The sequence below is a fragment of the Chenopodium quinoa genome, unplaced genomic scaffold, assembly GCF_001683475.1.
Source record: "Chenopodium quinoa cultivar QQ74 unplaced genomic scaffold, ASM168347v1, whole genome shotgun sequence".
NCBI classification, from domain to species: Eukaryota; Viridiplantae; Streptophyta; class Magnoliopsida; order Caryophyllales; family Amaranthaceae; genus Chenopodium; species Chenopodium quinoa.
Genome location: NW_018743331.1, coordinates 3140545 through 3166730, shown reverse-complemented (window position 1 = coordinate 3166730; position 26186 = coordinate 3140545). Strand labels below are relative to the sequence as shown.

The following is a 26186-nucleotide window of genomic DNA, read 5'->3' as shown; positions in this document are numbered from 1 at the left end:
CTAAGGTTTTGCTGGGCTGACAACTTGTATGACTTAGATCCAGATAACATTGAGGGCTAGGCTTTATTATTTATTGATGATGAGAGTTAAGAGTGATGCCGAGAGATAGTAGGATTGACATTTTGTCCAACTAAGAAATTTGTTTAACCCACCAAAATTTTTTTTCTTTGGATTTCTCGAACAACCCGGAATAAATTTTTTATTTTTTTCACCATGCCTAGCCGAGAGCTTGGTGTGATGCGGATTTTTTGAGAGGGTGTAGCAAAGCCTCAAGGCCGAGGGCCTTGTTGCGAGAGAGGGAGTGCTGAGCGCTGGGTTGTCATGTTGACGGCCGAGCTGAGGAAATGAGTGATATGCCGACCGGAGGGAGCTTTGTTTTTTATGTGGATAGACTGAGAGCTTGGGTGTTAAAGGAGAGAGAGGCAAGAGCTTTTATACACCGGGCGAAAGTACCTTGAGAAATAAACCAAGTGCTTTATACCCCCAGGCGGAGGTACCTTGAGAAATAAACAAAGTGCTTTATACCCTCAGACAGAGGTATCTTGAGAATTAAACCAAGTACTTTATATTCCAAGCCGAGGTACTTTTGAGAATGATCTTAAGAACTTTATACCCCAGGCCGAGGTACTTTTAAGAATAACCCCAAGAACTTTATACCCCAGGCGGAGGGAGGCGACGTTGAGAGAGTGATTGAGTAAGCTGAGCGGAGGGATGTCTCGCTTAGAGAGTGATTCAATAGGCCGAATGGAGAGAGGCCAAGCCGAGAGAGTTATAGAATAGGCCGAGCAGAGAAAGGCCAAGCTGATAGAGTCATTGGATAGGCCGAGCAAAGAGAGGCAAGCTGAGAGAGTCATTGAATAGGCTGAGCGGAGGAAGGCCAAGCTGAGAATGATAAAATAGGCCGCGTGACGAAAGGAGGCCAAGCTGAGAATGATTGAATAGACCAAGCGGAGGCTGGAGGGAGGCCAAGCTGAGAGATGTTTGAATAGGCCAACAAGGGAGCTGAGGGCCAGTTTTAGGATGATAGATGACGAAGGCTTGGCTTGTCATGATGAGGGCCAAGCCTAATCTAGGTTGAGTGCCAAGCCCACTCTAGGCCGAGGGCCTTGTTTCAACTACCAAGAGCGCTCACTCTAGGCCGAGGGCCTTGTTTCAACTACCAAGAGCGTGCTTGAGCTAAGCCAATTGGCTGAGAGCTCAGCATGCATTATATTGCTAAAAATGACCCAAGGTAGATGGGTGAAATGGACAGGTCGATAGCAGAGCCAAGGATAGCGACCCTGAGAGTCTTGGGTATGCCTAGCTTTTGAGTTGATCACAAACCCAAGAGATTTTTGTTTATCATCTTATTGAAATATGATGAATGCAATGCCGACTTAGCTTGATGATTATTTCTAACTTTAGAATTTTGTTGATGTTGTAGGAACTTGTCCCCGGGGTGCGCTCGACTTGTATTGAAGAGATCTTCCGGCCTTGATGTTTTAACATTTAACTCTCTTGTGATGTATTTATATATGTTGATTTGTACTTGGCATCATACCTTCTATGTATCAGAATTTTATTCTAACTTTATAATATATTCATGTCCCTCCGCTTGACATTTCTCTTTTGTTGGCTTACGATTACTCCTCTTAATGATTCTTCATGAATAGTTTTGAAGTACTGGAGGGGCTAAAAGCCCCGAGTAACATTTTAGTGAGGGTCGGGCACTCTTCTTTCACAAATATTATGATTGTTAAGTGTCAAATGAGCTCCATGTTGATATGAGAGTTGAGCAGAATGCTATCTTAAATCTTGAGATAAGCTGAGGGCTAAACGAGCCCCAAGTTAAAAATAATAAATGTACGATACGCTATTTTCAACATTGAGATAGACTAAGGGCTGAAGAAAGCCTCTTGATGAAAATTGATGAGAGGATATTACAACCATTAGGATAGGCTGAGGGCTAAACGAGCCCTATGTTATTGTTATAGGAGAGGTACGTTATCCCAAATCTCGAGATAGGTTGAGGGTTAAACGAGCCCCTTGTTATAGATGAATGAGAGGTAGGCCATCTAAACTTCTTAGGATGAGCTGAGGGCTAAGTGAGCCCCAAAGTAAAAGATGTATGAAAGTTGGGCTGTCCCATCTTTTGGGATAGGTTGAGGGCTAAACGAGCCTTTTGTTATTTTAGCGATATGCTAGAACACTATCTCAAAAAATGAGTATAGGCTAGCATCTTGCCCCAAACATTTAAACAAACTTGTTATTGGTAACATTAGTTAGCGACCCCGGATGTCCTGTATGTATGGAGGCCCGGTGCTTTTTGAGAAGATGATGGATTCCCAAGCTTTTAGAGCTTTAGGCGGCTATGTAGGTAACCAACCCGAAAAATGAAAATGATGCGCTATCAAAAGAAAGATCTCTTAGTATCAGCTCTTATTGCCCCTAGGGCATCATTGTCATTTGAGAAGTTGCTCTGACACAACCTCATCTTAAGTCGGCATTCCAAGCATATCAGTTGCCGGCTCCACCTTGTAAACTTTCACGATTGATAAAGAGGGAGAGCTGAGGGCCTTGCCATTTGAAACTTGTGAGCGAAAGACCCTCGAGTGAGTGATCTCCTTGATCTTGTAAGGTTTATCTTCAAGAGGGGTGTTTTCATCTTAGTATAGCCCTCAGCTAGGCATGCCAAGGGGTTGGCAGAAGTTTAGCCCTCGGTTAGGCATGCCGAGGGGTTGATAAAAGCATACCCTCGGCTAGATATGCCGAAGGGTTGATAGTAGCATAGCCCTCGGCTAGGCATACTAAGGAGTTGATAGAAGCATAGCCCTCAGCTAGGCATGCCGAGGAGTTGATAGAAGCATAGCCCTTGGCTAGGCATGCCGAGAGGTTGAGAGAAGCATAGCCCTCGGCTAGGCATGCCGAGGGGTTGATAGAAGCATAGCCCTTGGCTAGGCATGCCGAGGGGTTGATAGTAGCATAACCCTCGGCTAGGCATGCCGAGGGGTTAATAGTAACATAACCCTCGGCTAGGCATGCCGAGGGGTTGATAGAAGCATAACACTCGGCTAGGCATGACGAAAGGTTGATAGAAGCATAGCCCTCGTCTAGGCATGCCGAGGGGTTGCTAATAGCATAGCCCCCGGGTAGGTATGCCGAGGGGTTGGTAGAAGCATAGCCCTCGGCTAGGCATGACGAGGGGTTAATAGATGCATAGCCCTCGGCTAGGCATGACATGGGGTCGATAGATGCATATCCCTCGGCTAGGCATGACGAGGATTTGATAGATGCATAGCCCTCGGCTATGCATGATGAGGAGTTGATAGATGCATAGCCCTCGGCTAGACATTACGAGGGGTTGATAGATGCATAGCCCTCGGCTAGGCATAAGGAGGGGTTGATAAATGCATATCCCTCGGCTAAGCATCACAAGGAGTTGATAGATGCTTAGCCCTCGGCTAGGCATGACGAGGGGTTGATAGAAGCATAACTCTCAGCTAGGCATGTCGAGGGGTTGATAGTAGCATAGCCCTCGGCTAGGCATGCCGAGAGGTTGATAGAAGCATAGCCCTCGGCTAGGCATGCCAAGGGATTGATAGTAGCATAGCCTTCGGCTAGACATGCCGAGGAGTTGATAGATGCATAGCCCTTGCTTAGGCATGATGAGGGGTTGATAGATGCATATTCCTCGATAGGCATGACGAGGAGTTGATAGATGCATAGCCCTCGGCTAGGCATGAAGAGGGGTTGATAGATGCATGTCTCTCGACTAGGCATGACGAGGGACTGATAGAAGCATATTCCTCTGCTAGGATGACCTAACTCCCGTCGCACTATCGGGGATTGATGTGAATGACGAGCTGAGAGGATTAGAGCTTGTCTAGTTGCATCTTGATATGTTCGGGGATGCCTAGTATTCACCGTAGCTTTTTGTTTGTTATCCCCACAGACGGCGCCACCTGTTTCTAGAAACAGAATACTCCTCGGGATGTTAGGGTAAGGGTATCAAGCTGTCCTGGAATTTAAGTCTGACTTTTGTCCAAACGTCCTTCAGCTCCGCCTAGCCAAGGTATGTCTGTGAGCTCTGCCTATATACCTGAGAGCTAGGCCTGCAAAATAGAGAAGGTTAGCTGCCCCGAGGGTGTGACCCGGGAAAGCCCTGCGATGTTTAAGTCAGCAAGAGTACTTTCTAGAGAGAGAAAGTAGGGAGAGAAAGAGTAATTAGAGAGAGAAAGTAAACAGAGAAGGAGAGAGAATTAGAAAAATCCCCTATCATTAATGAATGATGAGCTATTTATAGATACACTTTTCAGGTGGCAGACTTGTACTTGAGTGTACAAAGTAGGGGCAAATTCGTACTTTGTAATGAGTAATGGTGTACTAGATCATGGAGGGGTATTTTTATCATTTCAGGTCATTGGGCTTAGGACATGGACTAGGCCGAATTGTTGTAGAACATCCAGTAGCTCATGTTCATACAAAAAATGGCCTCGCTAAGTCATTAATCAAGAGACTACAATTAATTGTTAAGCCATTATTAATGAGATCAAAATTGCCTTTGTCTTCTTGGGATCATGCCATAATACATGCAACATCTCTAATTAGATTGAGATCGATAACTTATCATAAGTTCTCACCACTACAGTTAGATTTTGGTCGAGAACCAAGTGTCTCACATCTAAAGATCTTTGGTTGTGCGGTGTATGTTCCTATTACTCCACACCAACGAACAAAGATGGGTCCACAAAGAAGGCTGAAAATTTATGTTGGGTTTAAATCTCCATCCATAATTAATTATCTTGAGCCAATGACCGGTGATTTATTTACGGCTAGATTTACCGACTGTCATTCCAATGAAATAGTATTCCCGGCCGTAGGGGGAGAGAAAGTGGACCTAAGAAAGAAAGAAATAGAAATTATTTGGAATGCAATACAATTGTTAATGTTTGATCCACGAACAAATATATGTGAACAAGAAGTCAAGAAAATTGTCGTTTACAAAGTGTTGCAAATCAGTTGCCTAATGCATTCATAGATACAAAGAAAGTGACAAAATCACATATACCAGTTGAAAATCCCCCTACACGTATTGAAATTCCATGTGGTGATAAGACCATTGAAAATGAATCTCTAGCACGCCGGAAGCGTGGAAGACCACTTGGTTCAAAAGATTCTAAACTAAGAAAACAGAAAAGACCCGATGAGGTTAAAAATATTCCCCTAATGTAAGGTCAGGAAAGACTAGACATAGATGAAATAAAGAAAAAGAAAAAGATGAAAATCCAAAAGGGAGTGAACAAGAGGACCATGACATCGATAATAATGAAATTTCAATGAATTATGTTTCTACCAAGAATCACTGGAATAGAAATGATGTTATCGTAAATGAAATATTTGCATATTCCATTGCAATTAAAATGACATTAGATGAAGATGATATTGAACCAAGAACAGTGGAAGAATGTCGTTGCATGCATGATTGGCCGAAATGGAAAGAAGCATGCAAACAGAGTTAAAGTTAGTTGAAAAACAAGAAGTATTTGGCAAAATAGCCCTCACGCCAGAAGGTGTAAAGCCAGTTGGATACAAATGGATATATATGTGAAAAAACAAAATGAGAAAAATGAAATAGTTAGATACAAGGAAAGACTTGTAGCCCAAGGTTTTTCTCAAATTCCAGGGATTGATTATGAAGAGACATATTCTCCTGTACGTAGTTGATGCAACTATATTAAGATTTCTGGTAAGCTTGACAGTCTTAGAAAGACTAAATATGCGATTGATGGATGTAGTGACCGCATACTTATATGGGTCACTTGATACAAACATTTATATGAAAGTCCTTGACGGACTAAAATTACCAAAAACCACAAGCCTAGACAATCTCACTACTACATTTTCGATCAAATACAACGCCAAAAAATGAGCTATTGCAACGCCCTATCCAAATGCCGTGGCAATAGATAGCCTATTGCAACGGTATTTTTATTGTCGTTGCAATAGAGTAGGCTATTGCCACGGAGTTAAAACTAATGCTCTTAGAGGTAGAGCTATTGCCACGGCTCTAAAGAACCGTTGCAATAGCCTAGATATTTTAACAAAAATGAAAGCTAATGCAACGGAAGTGTTGTATCATGAAAAATTTAGCTGGTTGAAGCACGCATTATTCCCTCTAATTTTTTCACCAAAATTTTGAACAAACACTGTTTAATTTTCTCACCCATTTTCTCCCCTCATTCTCACAGTACCCATTCTCCCCCAATTCTCCATTTTCTCAATCTCCCCCGATTCTCCACTTTCTCAGTTTCCCCATCATCATCTCACATAAATAAGCAAGGTAAACAAAAATTCTGAGGCCGATTTTGAGGTGAAAATCACGAAAAAATCATTCAAAAATTCGAAGAGGAAGGCAACCATCGCCGCAGCCGCAACCACATCCACAACCACCGTCGCTCACAAAATTAAATTCTCTCTTTCTTCTCCCTCCTCATTCAATGGTGGTTACGGTGGTGATGGTGGTCGCGAGTGATAATGACGATGTGGTTCGATTTTTAGGGTTTTGATTGGTGTTCATGGTATGAGCTTCTTTAAACTTTCCTCTTTAAATTTCAAATTTAGGGTTCCTTTGCACAATTTATAGTTCAAAATTTTGATTTTTTTTCGATTTCTAGGGTTTCGATTTGTAACTGTTGGCGGTGGTGGAGAGCAACGATGGTGAGTTTTGATTTGTAATTGATGGCGGTGGTGGAGAGTTTCTGAGCTAACGTCGCTCAAACTCCAGCTTCGTGCCCTGATCTTTGAGTAAGCCTTCTATCTTTATCTCTCTTTTTACCTCTTTCTCGCTACTTTCTCTCCCCTTTCAATTATTGTTCCAATTTCGACAATTATACACTAAAGGCCTCATCTCTGTGAGTCATTTCTGTCTCTACTCATTTATCAAAACAGTGACTTGTTATATGATTGAGTGGTGACTAATATATGTTGAGATATGAGTTATTATGTTACCATGAATATTTATAACTTAGACCAACATGCTTAAATGTTGATTGTAAACTGATTACTGATGTTGCACATTTCACTCAAACTGGATGATACTAAGTGCTAACTAGGGTGTTAAAAAGACATTATTAGAATGGTCCATTTGTTATAACTGAAACTGCTTTTTTAGTCAATTTTGTACTAAGGCATGAAAAAAGTGTAAAAATTAACTGCATTCTTAGGGAATATAGAATAACTGTACTATAAAACATACTAACAGATAGGTGAATAACTTGATATTTTGCAGGTAATTGACAGGTTTCCTTTGTTCCCTTGCATTTTTGAGCTTGTAGGGATTGGTTACAGCGGGGTACTCTCAACACCCATTACTAATTTCTTTCATATGATTACATTGTTATTATTCTACTAAAATCATGTTTAATCGTACTTAAGTGTTTACTAGTAGAAATGCTGGAACTTGGTTGTATGAATTTAAAATCTTGTAATCTGTGTAAGTCTATCAAAGATTATATAGCCATTAGAATGTTCAAAGTTTCCCTTTAATTAATTAACTACAAATTAATGACTTCCCTACTTGCTGATTATTGATTTTTCTTATCCACAATTAATGTACTGGTCTGGACTACATGAATATGTACCGCTTGGGTGAGAATATATCTTGATCTCTATTGTACAGAGCTTCAGATCATCTTTGTATTTCCTCAATTCCCTCTATTTGGCATTATGATTTACATTAATATTGTTTAGGTGTTAGCTAGCATATAGAGCCTAGAAATATTTACATATTCTTATGTGATCATCCTCGCGTTTTAAGCATCTAGCTTAAACAACTAGAGATCTATTAAAGTATTTGCTATTCTACTTCTGATTGAATAGGGAGGCAGTAAAGTAACTTCTGAAAGATGTATGCAGGAAGCAGAAAATTGACTACACTGATTTTTTGACTCCTTTTACAGGTATATAGCTTTCAATATTATTCATGAGCTAATTAGTTCAACGATAAGCACTAACTTAAATTAGGATGATGTAAAATGTTTCCTGAGCACATCAATGATTGGTATATGATTGATGAATAACTACTAACTCTCAAGCACGACAAAGGGAGCCTCAGAACTTTCCAAGAAATGGAAGAGTAATTCTCCCATTTGTGACACACAAATAAACCTATATTTTGTTGAATTGTTTTTCATTTTTCAGTTGAGGTCTTTGTTTAATTTGACTTATTGCTTATTTTTTTTATTTTCCACCCACTATTTTGATTTATTACCTGAATTCATATCTAATTATAGTTCATTTTATAAGCTTTTCGGCTGATATAATTTTTGCTTGAATCCTTGATTATCTTCTTGTTTATCTCTGAATTGCTTACTTATTTTTTTTAAAGGGCTCTATATCACTTACTTAAAATTTGATTTTGTATTCCAAATTTCAAGTATTCATGCTGATGGACATGTTAAAAAATGAAAAAAAATGATGGTTTACAAAAGTGGCCTTGTACTTGAGATTACTTGTGGTGTAAGGTGTATAGTGATATGAATTGTCTTAATGTACTTGTTTGGTTACTTTTTTGTTTAAAATAGTACTATTATATATATGGAACATTGAGGGAAAATAGGGTTTGGGTGTTCTCATATCTCTTTCTCTATATATGTATGCAGAGAATCTGAGTGCTTAGTTTTGGCAAGTAGTTAAGTTGCTTGTGATTTCTTTGGTAAGTTCAGTGCCCTTCTGTGTTATATTAGAAAGTATCTATTCTGGAAGTTTGGTTTTCATTAACTTCCGGTTTCAAATGAAGTAAATTGATTGTTTAAAGTGGTCTGCAGGTTTAGAGTTCTTGAGAGTCAGGTGCTGGTTGAGTTTATATTCACGTAGTAAGTTTTCAGGGTATAAATGTATTGTGTGTTTATGGATAGTGTTGCTCATTGATGTAGGATGTGTGTTTAGCTCTGTATATGGTTGTTGGATTGTGTCTTGTACTGTAGTACTTATCTATATAGTGTTCTTATGCCGTATATGAATTTGTAAATTGGTTTATGTCACCAGAATTTATTTGTCAGTACATAGAGACCTTGCATGTGTGACTTTTGAGTTATTACGTATTTTTTCTATAAGATAGTTGAGTGTAGCTTTTAGAGTTTAGATGAAGTGCATCAGATCAGTGTTGAGATGTTTGGTCCTTTGTGTACTTGCCCTACTTAGTTATTTAACTAGCTTTGTTTTTAAGATTTTGCTACAGCATGAAAAGAAAATGCTAGAAGACTTTTGACATTGCTTAGAATCCATCAGCGGTAAAATAAACTTATTGTGGTCTTTGTGGATACGGCATTTCAGAACTTGGGGAATCAAGGGTGTTAGATTTTTACTCTGTAATTCTGGTTTACATTAGGACAGGGGAATTTGTGTAATATTGATGGTAAGCTTAGCATATCTGGTAATAGTTCCTATTGCAATGAAGCTAGTTGTAATGGTTTCCTTGACGTGATATGTGAGTATAGATTAGGTGGCAGCTGGCTAAAACAGTGATGCTAAGCCATTGTATATGCAATTTTGTTAAGTCCTGGTCTAAGCTATTCTTGTGCGGTTGTCCCTTTCTTTTCAATGTTCCATATTATATTCATATTCATTTGTAATTAAAAGAGAAGGCAAAAATAAGGTAAGTGGTCAACATTGTCTCTTGCCTTATATAAAAATGAAGGCTATTATTTGTAATTTTTTGTATTTGAAGAGAGGATAAGATATTGGAATAAGTTTTAGCACTTAAAAGTGATTAATCTTACAAAGTGTTATATGCCCTACAATATCCCTTATACATTGCAAATTCTGGTTTTGTTGCCTAGTTTCTGTTGTGTCTTGTTCTGGTTTTGGCTGGTTACTGCTGCTGTTGTTCCTTTTACTACTGCTGTTCTGCACTGTCAGCTGTTGCTGTTTTGTTCTGTCAGCTGCTGTGCTGCTTTCTGCCTGGTTCTGGCTGCTGCTGCTGTTCTGCTAAGCTTGTTGCTGTTGGGACAGCTTGCTGTGTTGCTGGTCTCTACTGCTGCTGTTCACCTGCTGATGTTGGTCGCTTGCCTCTCAAAGATTGTAGTCGTTGTAGTTTTCTCAATTAATTTAATTAGTGAAATTTGATTTTGTAACTTTTCCTTTTAAGGGCAATAATGTACGTATTTCGCATTATAATTATTATATATAAATGATACTTTAATTTGTTTCTGTTAGCATATTTTAATTTGTACTGACTAATTATACATATATTATATTATCATCCCATCCCAACAAAAAAAAAATAAAAAAAATGATCAATCCGTTGCAGTAGATACGTACTCCTATCATTGTATTAATCAGCTTCATCCGTTGCAATAGGATCAATTTCATCATAATTATTAGTCAGTACTCTATTGCCACGGATAAGTTATGCCGTTGCAACAGGTATTGGTCTATTGCCACGGATCATTGGTGCCGTGGCATTAGGTGTCATATGCCGTTGCATTAGACCTACTGCAACGCCAGCAGATGCCACGGTGCATGGTCGTTGCATTAGGCCTAATGCCACGGATTTTGACGCCTAATGCAACGGATTTGGGGGTTGCAATAGATCAGAAATGTAGTAGTGTCTCTTTCCATAAAATTAAAAAGGTCACTTTATGGATTGAAACAATTTGGAAGGATGTGGTATAATCGTTTTAGTTAATACCTTATGAAAGAAGGTCTCAAAAATAATCAAATCAGTCCTTGTGTTTTCAATAAGAGATCACAATTAGGATTTGCAATTATTGCAGTTTATGTTGATGACTTGAATATTATCAGAACTCCAAATGAACTTGAAGAACTGCAAAATACTTGATGAAAGAATTTGAGATGAAAGACCTTGGACAAACTAAATCTTGTCTTAGGTTGCAAATTAAGCACCTCAGTAATGGTATTTTTGTCCACCAGTCTAGCTAACTACACTAAAAGAGTATTAAAACGTTTTTTCATGGACAAAGCGCACCCAATAAACACCCCGATGGTTGTTCGATCTTTAAACATGAAAAATGATCCATTTAGACCTCAAGAAGAAAACGAGGAAGTTCTTGGTCATGAAGTACCATATCTAAGTGCAATTGGCGCTTGAATGTATTTAGCTAACAATACTAGACCCAACATAGCTTTTTCTGTGAACTTGTTAGCCGGGTGTAGCAACTCACCAACGTAGAGACATTGGAAAGGAATAAGACACTTATTTGGATGCTTACGAGGAACGCAAGATCTTGGTTTGTTCTATCAATTAAGACAGGATGCCACTCTCATCGAATATGCAAATACTTAAAACCTATCAGACCCACAAAATCCCAACTCACAATCTGGATATTTGTTTACTTATGGTGGCACTACAATATCTTGGAAATCAACAAAGCAAACTTTGACCGCAACATCATCAAATCATGCCGAGTTGATCGCCCTTTATGAAGAAGGACGCGAATGTGTATGTCTAAGATCAATGATTGGCAACATCCAAGAAGAATGTAGGATAAAAGGAGTAGCTGAAAATCCAACCATTATTTACGAAGACAATACTGCATGCATCTCACAAGTACTCGAAGGATACATCAAAGGAGATAGGATTATACACTTATCCCTGAAATTGTTCTTTACACACAATTTGCAGAAGGAAGGGAAGATAAATGTCTAACAAATTCAATCATGTGAAAATCTTGCAGACTTGTTTATAAAGTCCCTTCCTTCGAAGAGATTTAAATAATTAGTCCACAAGATTGAGATGCAGCGTCTTCGTAAGCTACGTTAAGGAGTATTATCTGCACTATACTCTTTTTCCTTCGATTAGATTTTTTATCCATTGGGTTTTTCTTGACAAAGTTTTTATGAGGCAGTACACCAAAGCATATAACAAATATTGTTGTACTCTTTTCCCTTAGCTATGGTTTTTATCCCAATGGGTTTTACCTAGCAAGGTTTCAATGAGACAACTAATACCCCATTATTGTATGGACATTTAAGGGGGAGTGTTAAGAATTCGGTTAATATGGACATGTAATGTAAATGCCCATACATTTTCTTCTCTGTAATTAAAGCTTAGCCAACCTCCTTGCCACCGCCTAAGTTAGTAGCCCACAATGTAATAGTAAATTACCATACTATAAATAGCCATGCAAATTCATTTGTATGATGTATACAAAAAATCACATAAGAGTAATAGCTCGCAAGTAGTAATTCTCTACATCTAATATTACTCTTACCTTCTCTTAATTTCCTATATACTCCCTCCGTTTCATAATTAGAAGCCTGTTTTCTTTTTTTGGGTATTCAAAATTAGAAGCCTATTACTATTTATAGATAGTACTTTTGGCAATAATACCCTCTTTTTTATGATGTGTCATACTTTTTCTTTTTCTTTTTGTACTTTTGACATCAATTTCCAACACTTTCTCTCTCTATCTCTTCAATAATTCTCAACCACTTTTTTTCTTTCTCTCTATCTCTCTCTAACCCCACATGAATTTGTAACCAACTTCCTTAATTCCCATGAAAAATGGAAAATAGGCTTCTAATTATGAAACGGAGGGAGTATTTCATAATAATTTTATAAAAATTCTATATTCGCAAATAACTTAAAAATTCGAGCATTTGCTCAAGCATTATCTATTATAATTATAATGGACCTTATAAAGATCAGCCCCATTCATTTACTAGATCGATTTGACCCATTTATAATTGGGGTGGGGTTCCAACCCATTGAATTGTCCTAAATGTCAATATAAGAAGAAAAAAAAAACAAAAATTGAAGGATAAACGAAGCCTACCCCTCTCCTCCTCTTGCTCTTCTCTCTATTTCAGTTCTCCATTGAAGCGCAGTCAACGTTTGAGGTGCCTTCTAATACTTGTATCCCCCATTGAAGCAGCGGCGGTAAGTTGTTGTTTCTTTTTGTAATCATCATATCAATTTCACAATCTACGGTTTATATTTGATCTAATTTAACTTAATTGTCAGTGCAGTAAGTTTAGGGTTCGAATATTGTTTCTAATTACTAAGATTGTTGAAGATTGTAACCAGCGATTATGTTGCTAGAAAAGAAAATTATGAGCCTAATATGATAATTAAATAAAACATCCCTATAATTATGTGATTTTTCCAGCCTTATTTCATAATTAAATCAAATTTGGTTGCTAATGTATTGCAGAACCCTTTAATGTTAGCAGTGGCGAACTCACGTGTAGTCATAGTGGGTCCCAAGATAACCTATTATTTTGTTTAAAAAAAATAAAATAAAATAAAAATTTCACGAATCCCGCGGTACTCCTTCCTTTCTCTGTACTCCTTTATCTATTTCTCGTTGTACTCCTTCCTCTCTCTCTCCTCCATTTAAGCGTACTCGAAATTCTCCATTGAAGGGGCTTTTGAGCTTTCTCTCCTTCATTGAAGCAGTCTCTAAGGTTAGATGCTTCTTTTTCTTTAATCATCTAATATTAATTTTTACAATCTAGTGTTAATCGTGTATTTAATTGTCAGTATATACTCAATTTAGGGTTCTTCGAAGTTGGATAATTGAACTATTGGTTATAGATAGTCGAAGAATTTAACGTAATTTTTGGAGTCTAGTTTGATAATTGAGTCAATTTTGGTTGCTAATTTGTGAATTGTAGTTTATTTATTTTATTTTATAGGAAAAACACAAATTCACAAATTCCGGGGGTGGGGGAATGGTTTCAGGGGTAGGGGTTTCGAGTCTACGACGGTTTCGGGTCAGGAAAAGGGATGGGAGTTTAGGGCTCGGGTGGGGAATTCAAGTGTATTGCGCTCATGTGGCTCTAGAAGGAGGGTGGTTTCGGTGATGGTGCAGGCAGAGGCGGACCCACATGTAGTGGCCATTTATCTAGCCTAACAGGGCGAAGCTAGGAATTGTGAAAATGTTTGATGAGTAAGATTTAGTGGCCTAATCTTTAATCTAGCCTAGCAGAGTGAAGCAGGGGCCAGAAACATACCCAATTAAGACTTGAATATTATGTAGCTCTTAATTGAGATAGTTGCAGGTGTGCTTTTGCTTGGAGTCTTATTGTAGAAGAAGCTCGATCAGAACCTAGCTTTATTTATGGTTAGAAGTTTCTAGTCTCTAATTGGATATGTAGGAGGGCAATGTTTACTTTAGCCCTGTACGATTACCTGAGATAAAATAACTTAATGTTTATTTTCTGGTTTAAGTTGAGATGAACGCTCTAGAGATTTGAAGATATTAAGAAATAGAGTGGCATTTGTGTGAGGCCATGGGCAAGATATTAAGAAATAGAGTGGCATTTGTGTGAGGCCATGGGCACTAAGAAAGGCAAATTAATAACAATGTAGTGCCCGTTGAGTTCCTACTTTTGAGAAACTCATTATCATTGACTCATTTCTAGAGCATCCTTTATTACTTAGATTGGATTATTTTTTGAGGTTTTGATTGTATGTTGACATGAAGTATAGCTTTGCTGAATTGAGCTTCCTAATTAAATTATGAGCAGTCCTAGCATAAGATGTGTGTAAAGGGGTTATTTTTATAGTTTAATGGGTAGTTGATCAAGGATTGGTGACTGTTGATGATTGAATAGGGCCAATAGGGGTGAACTTTGTCGTGGTAGCATTGTTCAATGACTATGCACAATTCTCCTGTGACTGTATGGGAGTGTCTTATAGAGTTCATTTAAATTACTTTAGTTCAAATGGTAATGCTTGCCATCCATAGAAAATGATGTTTATAGATATGAATGCTTCTGACTTTCTGAGCTTTGAGGTAGAATTGAGCTTTGAGGTAGAATATTTGCTGGTAACTTGGAGTTTTAAAGCACAAGATTTGTTTGAACAAACATTAACTAATTGTCATGAGACCATGTATACCGGACAAGGGAAGTAGATTTGCATTGACATAGACCCCGAAATAGGTGTATTCAAGTTTGTGTTGATTGTTGAACATTTTGGTTGAGATATTTCGGGAATTTGGTTTAAAGTTCAGGTTTTGTATAGTACAAGGTCGAAGGACGATGATACAAGCTTTGACTATTTTTTGATATTATATGCAGTCGATGGACGATGATGGGACAATCTATTAATCAAATCCTGGATCCGCTACTGAATGTTAGGATTGAACTATGTAATTAGACCTCTTCTACCTTAGCCCAACCCTGGGCTCAGGGATGGGCTTGGATGTGTTGGTTGTGAAACGAAGTTTCTTGTATAAGTTTAGAGTTTTCTAGCATGATGAATCTTATTAAATTAGCTTCATATATTTGAATTTTGCAATTTTTCAATATCTAAGAACCTTATTGTTAATACTCTACATTTTAATTGGTTATTAGGAGGACTAAGCAAAACTAAATTTGATCCGTTGAAATATGATGGCTATTCTACTCACCTCTAGTTCGGGCAGTGTCGTAGTGTTAGAATCCTCCTCTTTCTCTATGTATCCCCATTCCCTTTTCCTTGTATTTTCCTTATGTATTGTCTTCTAAGTCTTTCTTTTTTCTTTCTAGGCTCTAGGGAGAATTATTGTGTTACTGTAGTTTCAGTGTTCACTAGTATTTCTCTATGTAATCAATATAAAGCTCTTTAAGGGGCGAATGGTTGAATGAATGAAAGCTCCTATCCCGGTTGCCAATTGCTTTAAGACTTGTGTGTTGATTTAAGCCTTTATAGATATTGTGCTTGCCTTGTTTTAAAGCATCCCCTCCAAACCAGGAGAACCTCAAAAGACACCTTCATTGTCGTCGGTCCCGCTTGTGCCCGCTTCGAAATATCGGCCGTCATAAGCCCCAACTCCGCACTTGTTGTTTACGAGTGCTTCCTTGAGATACCTTTGGTCCGTGTTGTTGTGTTCCCACGAACCCTCCCTGCTCTAGGCTTGCGTCCTTGTCGCCAAAAGATAAGCGCGTGCCGCACGATTCGGTGTTAGAACTCTCGGACCGTGACAGTTGGTATCAGAGCCAGGTTGCTCGAGATATGTTAAATGACGAGATGCCAGAATATACGTTGGAAGAACGAATTGCTTGGCTTGAAGGCAAGTCAGAACAGTGGGCTATGCTTGAAGAAAGGATGCCCAAGCTCGAAGATATTGTGATAAAACAAGCCGAGCAAATGGAGAGGCTTGCGTAGACGGTGGATGGGTTGACGGAGCAGCTTAATTTTGTGCAAGGCTTAGCTGATGATGCACAAGATAAATATGCCACCTTGATGCGTGCCTAAAGAGGGCTCGGGGGAAGTGGAGGTGCTAAAGTAAAACCTCCTAAACCTCGGAACTTTAATGGCACGAGAGATTCAAAGGACGTTGATAACTTCATCTTTGACATGGAGCAATACTTCCGTATATGCCGGATGGAGGATAAACTGAAGGTGGATACTTCCCCGATGTATTTAGTGGACGACGCTAAACTTTGGTGGCGCACCAAGTATGCCGACATCCAAGCTAAGAGAACGTCGGTAGACACTTGGGAGGATCTAAAGAAAGAACTGATGGCCCAATTTTACCCCGAGAATACTGAGTTTGTTGCTCGCACCAAGCTTGCAACACAAGACCTCCATTCGAGAATATGTAAAGGAATATTCTGCGTGCATGTTGGAGATTCACGACATGTCGGAGAAGGACCGCCTATTCAACTTTGTGTGGGGTTCGAAAGATTGGGCTTAAAGGGAGATATGGCGCCAGAAAATTGATACCTTATCGGGTGCTATAGGTGCAGCTGAAAGGTTGATGGATTACTCGTCGGATAAGGCGCCTAGCCAAAAGAAGGGAAATAGTGGGTCAGCATCAAACACCCCAAGGAGCACCAGTAGTAATTCTTAGGTTAGCTCGAATAGTGTAGGGAATAGATTCAGGAATGGGGGAGAAGACTCGCGGAAGAACGGCTTCACCGCGTCCACAAACAGAGGTGGATCCTCGAGCTCATCATCATGGAACAAACCCCTCACTTGTATACTCTGTCGCGGACCGCACAAATGGTTCGAGTGCCAGCACAAGTTGGAGATAGACAACCTCCAGAAGAAACTCTCCTCAACGTCCTCAGACCCTCACAAAGGGGATGACAAAGAGGAGGACGTGGTAAGCGAAGAAGAACCCTCTAAGTTGGGGGCAGTGTATTGTATGTATGCTATGGGAAAAGAGACGTCGGGAGATAAGGGTCGGGCTACCAACCTGATGTATGTAGATGTCTGGATAAATGGGAAGAAAGCTCAAGAGATGGTTGATACGGGAGCTACTTATAATTTTGTCGCGAAGCGTGAGGCAAACAGATTAGGGCTAAAAGCCGTGCATAGTGGTGGTCGCATGAAAACTGTGAACTCTGAAGCACAACCGACTTGCGGCGTGGCAAAGAATGTGAACACTAGGATTGGGGAATGGAGTAGGAGTCTGGACTTCACGGTGGCAACCATGGATGATTTTGAACTGGTCCTTGGGATGGATTTCCAACACACCAGCAAGGCTGTCCCGATGCCCCACCTAGGGTCCTTACTTGTGACAAGCCACCAACCGTGCCTCCTACAGACACACGCTCCGTCTGAAAAAGGAAAAGAATGGAAAGGTCCCCTCCTTTCGGCGATGCAACTCAAGAAGGGGATGAGGAGAAATGAGCCCACGTTCCTCGCCACTCTCTCGATGAAGGATGAGGAGGTCGAAGGTGATATCCCGGAAGTTAAAGGAGAGTTGCTCGGGGAATATACAGACATCCTTCCTAAGGAGCTCCCAAAATCTCTTCCTCCTCGAAGGGCTATAGATCACAGTATTAAACTGGTGCCAGGTGCTAAACCACCCGCACGAAGCCTATACCGGATGGCCCCTCCGGAACTTGCAGAGTTGCGCAAACAGCTGGACGGGTTGTTGGAAGCCGGGTTTATCCGACCCTCCAAGGCTCCCTATGGAGCACCAGTCCTTTTCTAGAAGAAGCAAGATGGGAGTTTGAGATTGTGTATCGACTACAGAGCCTTGAACAAGCTGACGGTGAGAATCCACTATCCGATACCCTTGGTGGTAGACTTGTTTGATCAGCTAGGAGACGATGTGTACTTCATGAAGCTTGATCTAAGGTCCGGCTACCATCAGGTTCGAATTGCTCAGGGAGATGAACCAAAGACGGCTTGCGTCACCAGATACGGCGCGTTCGAGTGGTTGGTCATGCCCTTTGGGCTAACAAATGTGCCTGCAACATTCTGTACCTTGATGAATCAAGTCTTCCACGACTACCTTGATAAGTTTGTGGTTGTTTAGCTAGACGACATCATAATCTTCAGCAACACCCTCGAAGATCACTTAGAACACCTGAGGAAGGTGTTTGAGAAATTGAGACAGCATCACCTGTTCGTGAAGCGGGAAAAATGTGCTTTTGCGAAGAGAGAAGTATGTTTCCTTGGACATTTTGTAGGAGGAGGCCGCATAAGAATGGATCCTAAGAAAATCCAAGCCATTAGTGATTGGCAAGCTCCGAAGAACGTCTCAGAGTTAAGGTCGTTCTTAGGGTTGGCTAATTACTACCGCCGCTTCATTCAGGTATATTTAGAGATAGCAAGTCCCCTCACGGACTTGTTGAAGAAAGACAACAAGTGGAATTGGTTGGAGAAACAACAAGGGGCTTTCCTTAAGCTCAAAGAAGCAGTAATGAAGGAGTCAGTTTTAGCCCTCCTAACATCAACAAGCCGTTTGAAGTTGAGACGGATGCGTCCGATTATGCATTGGGCGGGGTCTTAATCCAAGAAGGCCACCCAATTGCTTATGAGAGCCGGAAGTTGAGTGGTGCCGAAAGAAGGTATGCTGCCCAAGAAAAAGAGCTGCTAGCTATTGTTCACTGCTTAAAGGGGTGGAGACACTACTTGTTGGGGGCGAAGTTCATTGTTCACACCGATAACACTGCAACTAGTTACTTCCTAAACCAACCAAAGTTAACAGGAAAGCAAGCTCGTTGGCAGGAGGTCCTAGCAGACTTCGATGTGGAGTTCATGTACAAGACAGGAGCCAGTAACAGGGTCGCTGATGCTTTGAGCCGCCGTGCCAATCTGGCCCCCCTACAAAGACTATCTACCATGTCAGCCAGCAACGTCACCACCTCAGTCAAAGAGCAAATCAAACAACACCTCTCAGAAGACCCCATGACGAACACCATTAAAGGGCTGATAAAAGAAGGAAAGACAAGACGCTTCTGGATAGCTGATGGGCTCATTTACACTAAGGGTAACAAACTATTCATACCAAAGGCGGGAGGCCTGCGGAAGATGCTCTTGAAAGAATGCCATGATACCCTATGGGCCGGACATCCAGGTTGGCAGAGGACTTTAAGCTTACTCTCTTTAGGGTACTATTGGTCGAGAATGAAAGAAGATTTCATTAGTTACACCCGGACTTGCCTGGTTTGTCAACAGGACAAAGTGGATCGTCAGAAACCTGGAGGCCTCTTATATCCTCTTCCGGTGCCTACACGTCCGGGGGAAAGCATATCTATGGACTTCATCAGTGGTCTCCCCAAAGTGGATCAGTACTCCGCAGTAATGGTGGTGATCGACAGATTCTCAAAATATGCACCTTTGTTCCCATGCAGAAAGCTTGTGGTGCTGAAGAGACGGCGGCATTGTTCTTTAAACACGTCGTGAAGTATTGGGGGTTGCCCCAAAGCATAGTCAGCGACCGAGATACAAGATTCACGAGCATATTTTGGACTGAATTGTTCCAGCTGATGGGGTCAGATTTAAACATGTCTTCAAGCCACCACCCCCAATTTGATGGCCAAACAGAGAGATTCAACGGTCTCTTAGAGGAATACTTGAGACATTTTGTTAGCGCCAATCAGAAAGATTGGGTGAAGCTCCTTGATGTTGCTCAACTTTGCTTCAACGCCCAAAAGAGTTTGCATCCAATAGAAGCCTGTTCGAATTGGTGACGGGCCAACAACCTCTCCTGTCTCACACCATAACAACATCCGAAGATGGGAGGAGCCGCGAAGCACGGGAGTTCAAGCGAGAATGGTAGCAAAACATGGAAGTTGCTCGCGCATACTTAGAGCGGGCAGCGAAGAGAATGAAGAAATGGGCCAACCAGAATAAAAGACCGCTGGAATTCGGTGTAAGGGACATGGTGATGGTGAAAGTCCTCCCAGAACAGCTCAAGTTCCTTAGAGGAAGAGATCGTAGTGCAGGGTTTCGTAGTGACCCGACACTACGCGGAAGGAAACCCACCAAGACCCGCCCCTTAATTAAAGAAATTAAACAAGCATAATAAACTTAATCAAACAAGATTAAGGACAAGAATTATACCTTTGACGCATGCTTCGCTCCCAAAGAGCTCTTACTTCAAAATCCCGAAAAGACGAGATCTCCGACGGATCGTACCCTCGACCCGACCCGAGCGTCCTAAGTCTTGAAGGTTAGTCAAGACCCGGACAAAAATAACTATGAGTTTTACGAATCAAAGGTTTACTCTTTTCTTAGAGTTGCCTTTTTAATTCCACTCAAGGTTGTATTCTCAAAATCCCAACCAAGTGGGTATTTATAGAGAATGGGGACTTGAAACCCCTTTTCATGATCAATGTGGGATCATGTGCAATTGCAATAATTTATTTAATTCTAAAATAAATAATTATGCAAAACAATCACAAGCCAACAAGTGGCAAAAGGAGAGGATGGGTTAGGTGAGGACCATATCCCATAGGGGGGACCATTGCCTTGCTCCCCAAGGGAAGCTTGGTGGCTTTGGTCCCCACTTCCCCTCAAACCGCCATTTGCAAGGCAGCTAGGCTAGCTGCCACCTGGCGCTGCCAGCACGCACAGCTAGCTAGCATGCTTGGCTGGCGCACCATGCATCACCCAGCCAGTCTGCCCACCACCTCTATCGCACGCACAGCATGCATCACCCAGCTAGTGCTTGCTGGGCATCGCTGGCGCTGGCCTCGCATCCCATGCACTGGCTGATAGCACATGCTTCGCATAGCGTACAAGCCTTGCACCTCGCATCACGCACCAGCCATGCACCACGCACCATGCACACACTCGTGTCCCTCGCTGCACCTCTCGCACAGGCATCACACGCATTGCTAGCCCAGCCTACGCGCATCATTGCGCCTGTAGTGCGAGGCTGCTTGTGCGAGGCCTAGCATCATGCTGGAGCCCAGGCTCTCGCATGTGGTGCGATGCTTGGTGCTGCCATGCGAAGGCTAGCACACAAGCATCCACGCACATGGTGCACCATTGCCAGGCAGCCAACCATGCTAGCACTTGGTGCTTGCGATGGTGCTGGCATGCCAGGCACGCACGCACGCAGCACCCAGTGCTTGCCATGGTGCGCCTAGTGCCTGCGATGGTGCTGCCATGCTAGGCACGCACGCACGCATCACCAGGCCCTGCGATGGTGCGCCTGGTGCGCCCATTGCTGGCGATAGGTGCCATATGCACCTAGGCACCCACGCTAGCATGCTGCTAGCTGCGATGGGCTGCCTGGTGCATGTGTGGCTTGCGATGGCTACCATGCGCACCCAGGCACCCATGCTAGCATGCTGCTAGCTTGCGATGGGCTGCCAGGGCGCGCCTAGGCTGCGATGGTGCCTAGCACACCATGGTGCGCCTAGCACACACATGGTGCGCCTAGGCTTGCTATAAGCTAGCCTAGCCTAGCTACGGCTATGCTCATACTTGTTGCTTGTGACGCTCGGTCTCGACGCCCTAGGCTCGATTTTCGACGTATGTATTCGTAAAACTCTGTCGACTCATTAAATCCTATCGGATTAATTCTTCGTCTCGGATTGGTAATTCGATTGGGTTCGACCCGAAGGGTTCAGTTAAGATCAAGCTGTAATATCAATTGTACCTCGATATTACTGATTGGAAGCGGCCTCCACCTAGGCATTCTGATCACTTGACCTTACTGAAGAATTAGCTCTGTAAGAATTCTGAACCCTCTATCGGAATAATACACTTGTTGGAAGGACACCATTCCTTTCAATCTCCCACTTGTCCTTCCGGACAAGTGTGCATATTGTGTATAGCTCATTTCCTTTGTCTCTTAATGTTTCTTCGTGAACTATAAGGTAAGATTCTTTGTCATCCTTATTACGTTCAGAAGTGTTTCTCGATCTTCGAGTTCGACTGTCAATAAGCAGATGATTTCTAAAATCCATCTGAGCATGGCCATGCATTTTCACTGTCTCACTCTTCGAGCGGCCTTTTAAACAACAAAACATTTTCCCTATTGTTAGTAGGGGGACAATCCCAGTCTTGTATTGTAAGTTCTTCTTACTAAGAGGACATAGACTCCCGAGTGTTCCCGTTATGATCCCCAGTTACGGCAGACGTTTGGAAACATCAAAGAGCCTAGTACTCAAACAAGAAAACTTCACAGTACTCATGGTCGGAGGAAATAAGTTCCGATAGTCATAATGAGAAATGTACTTATGACAAAATTCAAATTTTCTTAAAGTACTCTCATAGGTCTTATCCAGTACAGTTCTAAACTGTACCTGTGCAAATGATTTATTACTGTCACGTCCTTGCAGCACAAGAAACGGTGCTGTAAATCATACTACACACTAATCTATGGCGGTCATCAATCGTCCATCTGTTAGATGACCTCGATTAGGGATACTTTTCGATTTTAATATTCAATGTTCACTTAACAGGTGTTTCTTTATCCAAGACATGATCTTGATACCCTGTTTTGAATATTTCCATAAATCGAATGGACTCATTATTTAATTCTAAACCACAATTAAATAGTAATGGAGTGAATGATAATTTGCACAAAAAATAATTACTCCATTAATGAATGGTTTTAGTACAGTGTCTTACATTAAATCAACCCGTTTAATTAAAACACATGTACAGGGAATATCAAAGCCAATCTCCTATGTGCTTGATTCCCATTCCCTCAACGTGTTTGTTGTGTTTCACTTGAGGCAAAGGTTTAGTCAAAGGATCGGCTACATTATCATCCGTGCCGATCTTACAAATTCTGATTTCACCTTCGGATTTACATTCCCTTATTATGTGAAATCGCCTTTGCACGTGTTTGACCTTCTGGTGTTCTCTCGGCTCCCTAGCCTGAGCGATAGCTCCATTATTTTCACAATAGAGATCTATCGGCCCCTTGATTGAGGGTACAACACCAAGTTCACTGATGAACTTGCGAATCCAAACAGCTTCCTTGGCAGCTTCCGAAGCGGCCAAGTACTCGGCTTCAATTATAGAGTCTGCAGTGGTGCTCTGCTTGGCACTCTTCCAGCTGAACGCTCCTCCATTCAAACAGAATATATACCCCAACTGTGACTTGAAGTCGTCTCTGTCAGTCTGGAAGCTAGCGTCGGTGTAACCTTCAACAACCAGTTCTTTGTGGCCTCCATACACCAGGAATTTATCCTTGTTCCTTTTCAGGTACTTAAGGATGTTTTTGGCCGCAGTCCAATGCGCCTCTCCTGGGTTTGATTGGTATCGACTCGTTGCACTCAGGGCATACGATACATCCGGCCTTGTACATATCATGGCATACATGATCGATCCGATTAGCGAAGCATATGGGATCTGATTCATTCTTTCTTGCTCAACAGGTGTTTGTGAACACTGTTTCTTGCTGAGAGTTATGCCATGGGACATGGGTAAATGCCCTCTTTTGGCATTTTCCATGTTGAATCGAGCCAATATCTTATCAATGTAAGTACTCTGGCTTAATCCAATCATCCTCTTAGATCTATCCCTGTAGATCTTGATGCCCAATATGTACTGTGCCTCTCCTAAGTCCTTCATTGAAAAGCACTTTCCCAACCAGCCCTTTATGGACTCTAATAATTTTGTGCTGTTTCCAATGAGCAGTATGTCATCGACATACAGGACTAGGAATGCAATATCACTCCCACTGACCTTCTTGTATACACAAGACTCATCTGGATTCTTGATAAAACCAAACTTGCTGATGGCTTCATCAAATCGCAGATTCCAACTCCTGCTGGCTTGCTTTAATCCATAAATGGACTTCTTCAGCTTGCAAACCTTTCCAGCGTTGCCTGGATCGACAAAACCTTCTGGCTGTGTCATATACACAGTTTCTTCCAAAATCCTGTTAAGGAAGGCGGTTTTGACATCCATTTGCCATATTTCGTAATCGTAATATGCAGCAATCGCTAGGATGATCCGGACGGACTTTAGCATTGCAACTGGTGAAAAAGTTTCGTCATAGTCAATCCCGTGGACTTGTCTATAACCTTTTGCCACCAGTCTAGCTTTGTATATCGATACATTTCCATCTTTGTCTGTCTTTACTTTGAAGATCCATTTGCAACCAATGGGTGTATAACCCTCAGGCAAATTCACCAAGTCCCAGACTTGATTTTCAGACATGGAGTCCATCTCAGATTTCATGCCCTCTTGCCATTTTGCAGAGTCGGGGTTCGTCATAGCTTGCTTGTATGTCGCCGGCTCATCACCATCCATAACTAGGATGTCCTGATCATCAGTTAAGACGATACCGAGGTATATGTCTGGTTGAGATCTTTGCCGTTGCGACCTACGTAGGGTAATCGGTTGAGCATTTACATTGTCTGTTTGACTCTGACCAATCTTCTCAGATGCTTCCAAAGTATCTAGATTGTCAGTTTTGTCAGGTTGACATTGTTGCTCATCCTCTCGAACTTCGTTGAGTTCGATTTTCCTCCCACTTGTCATTGTGGAAAGGTGATCCTTCTCCAAAAAGACACCATCACGAGCAACAAATACTTTGTTCTCGGATTTATTGTAGAAGTAATACCCTTTGGTTTCTTTTGGATATCCCACAAAGAAACACTTATCCGATTTGGGGTGAAGTTTGTCCGAAATTAATCGCTTGACATATGCTTCGCATCCCCAAATCTTGAGAAAAGACAACCTAGGAGGTTTCGTAGTCCATAATTCGTATGGAGTCTTTTCAACAGCTTTTGACGGAGCTCTATTCAGTGTTAGTGCTGCTGTTTGTAGCGCATGTCCTCAGAACGAGATAGGGAGTTCACTAAGACCCATCATTGACCGAACCATGTCTAACAAGGTCCGATTCCTCCGTTCGGACACTCCGTTCCATTGAGGAGTTCCGGGAGGTGTCAACTCTGAAAGAATGCCACATTCTTTCAAGTGATCGTCGAATTCATGGCTCAAATATTCGCCACCTCGATCCGATCGAAGTGCTTTAATTTTCTTGCCAAGTTGATTTTCAACTTCTTTATGAAATTCTTTGAACTTTTCAAAGGATTCAGATTTATTTGACATTAATTAGATATAGCCATATCTACTATAATCGTCGGTGAAGGTAATGAAATATCGGTAACCTTGCCTTGTGGGTGTGCTCATAGGTCCACATACATCCGTGTGTATTACACCTAATAAGTCACTTGCCCTTTCTCCCAACTTGGAGAATGGTTGTTTTATCATCTTGCCTAATAAGCATCCTTCGCAATTTTCAAACGACTCTAAGTCGAATGAGTCAAGAACACCTTCTTGAAGAAGTTTCTTGATGCGTATGATGTTAATGTGGCCAAGACGACAATGCCACAAGTAGGTTTGATTCGACTCGATGGTCTTAGCCCTTTTGGCAGTATTCTCGATGTTATAGACCTGTTTGTCTAGTGACAGCACATAAAGACCATTTTCTGAATGTGCCTTTCCATATAAAACATTATCAAAATATATAAAACAACTATTGTTTTTGATTCGAAATTCGAATCCTTTGGCGTCCAACGCCGATATTGAAATAATGTTTTTGGTCACTCTAGGAACATGATAACAATTTTCAAGTTCTAGAACAAGCCCAGTGGGCAAAGACAAACTGAGAGTTCCAACGGAGACGGCATACATCCTTGCTCCGTTGCCGACCCGAAGCTCGACCTCTCCCTTCTCTAGCCTCCTACTTATCCTTAGTCCCTGAGCATTGGAACAAAGGTGTGAGCCACATCCGGTATCTAATACCCATGATGTTTTGCTAGCGAAGTTTAAGTCTATAACGAAAATACCTGATGAAGAAGCAACGTTGCCGTTCTTCTTATCTTCCTTGAATTTGAGGCAGTCCTTTTTCCAATGTCCCTTCTTCTTGCAGTAGAAACATTCGGAATCAGACTTAGAAGAAGCTGCCTTCTTGTCCTTGTCGCCCTTGGCAAACTTTGACTTAGGCGGGAATTTCTTCTTTTTCCCTTTAAAGCTCTTCTTTTTGCCCGCACGTTTGAACGGCTTGCCCTTCCTCACCATGAGCATGTCATGCTTG

General features: G+C 41.4%; 1 long non-coding RNA gene across 5 annotated transcripts; it reads left to right on the top strand.

The window, feature by feature from the left end:
• Positions 1-6007: 6007 nt before the first annotated feature.
• On the top strand, positions 6008-10378 carry LOC110737763. 5 transcript variants are annotated; one of them, XR_002514446.1, is made up of 4 exons: positions 6008-6557; positions 6654-6783; positions 7268-8692; positions 8805-10378. It is a non-coding gene; the product is annotated as an uncharacterized LOC110737763 (long non-coding RNA). The 5 variants fall into 5 exon arrangements; XR_002514445.1 differs by having other exon boundaries at positions 6013-6557; positions 7268-7937; positions 8640-10376; XR_002514447.1 differs by having other exon boundaries at positions 6026-6557; positions 7268-7330; positions 7894-10377.
• Positions 10379-26186: the final 15808 nt, after the last annotated feature.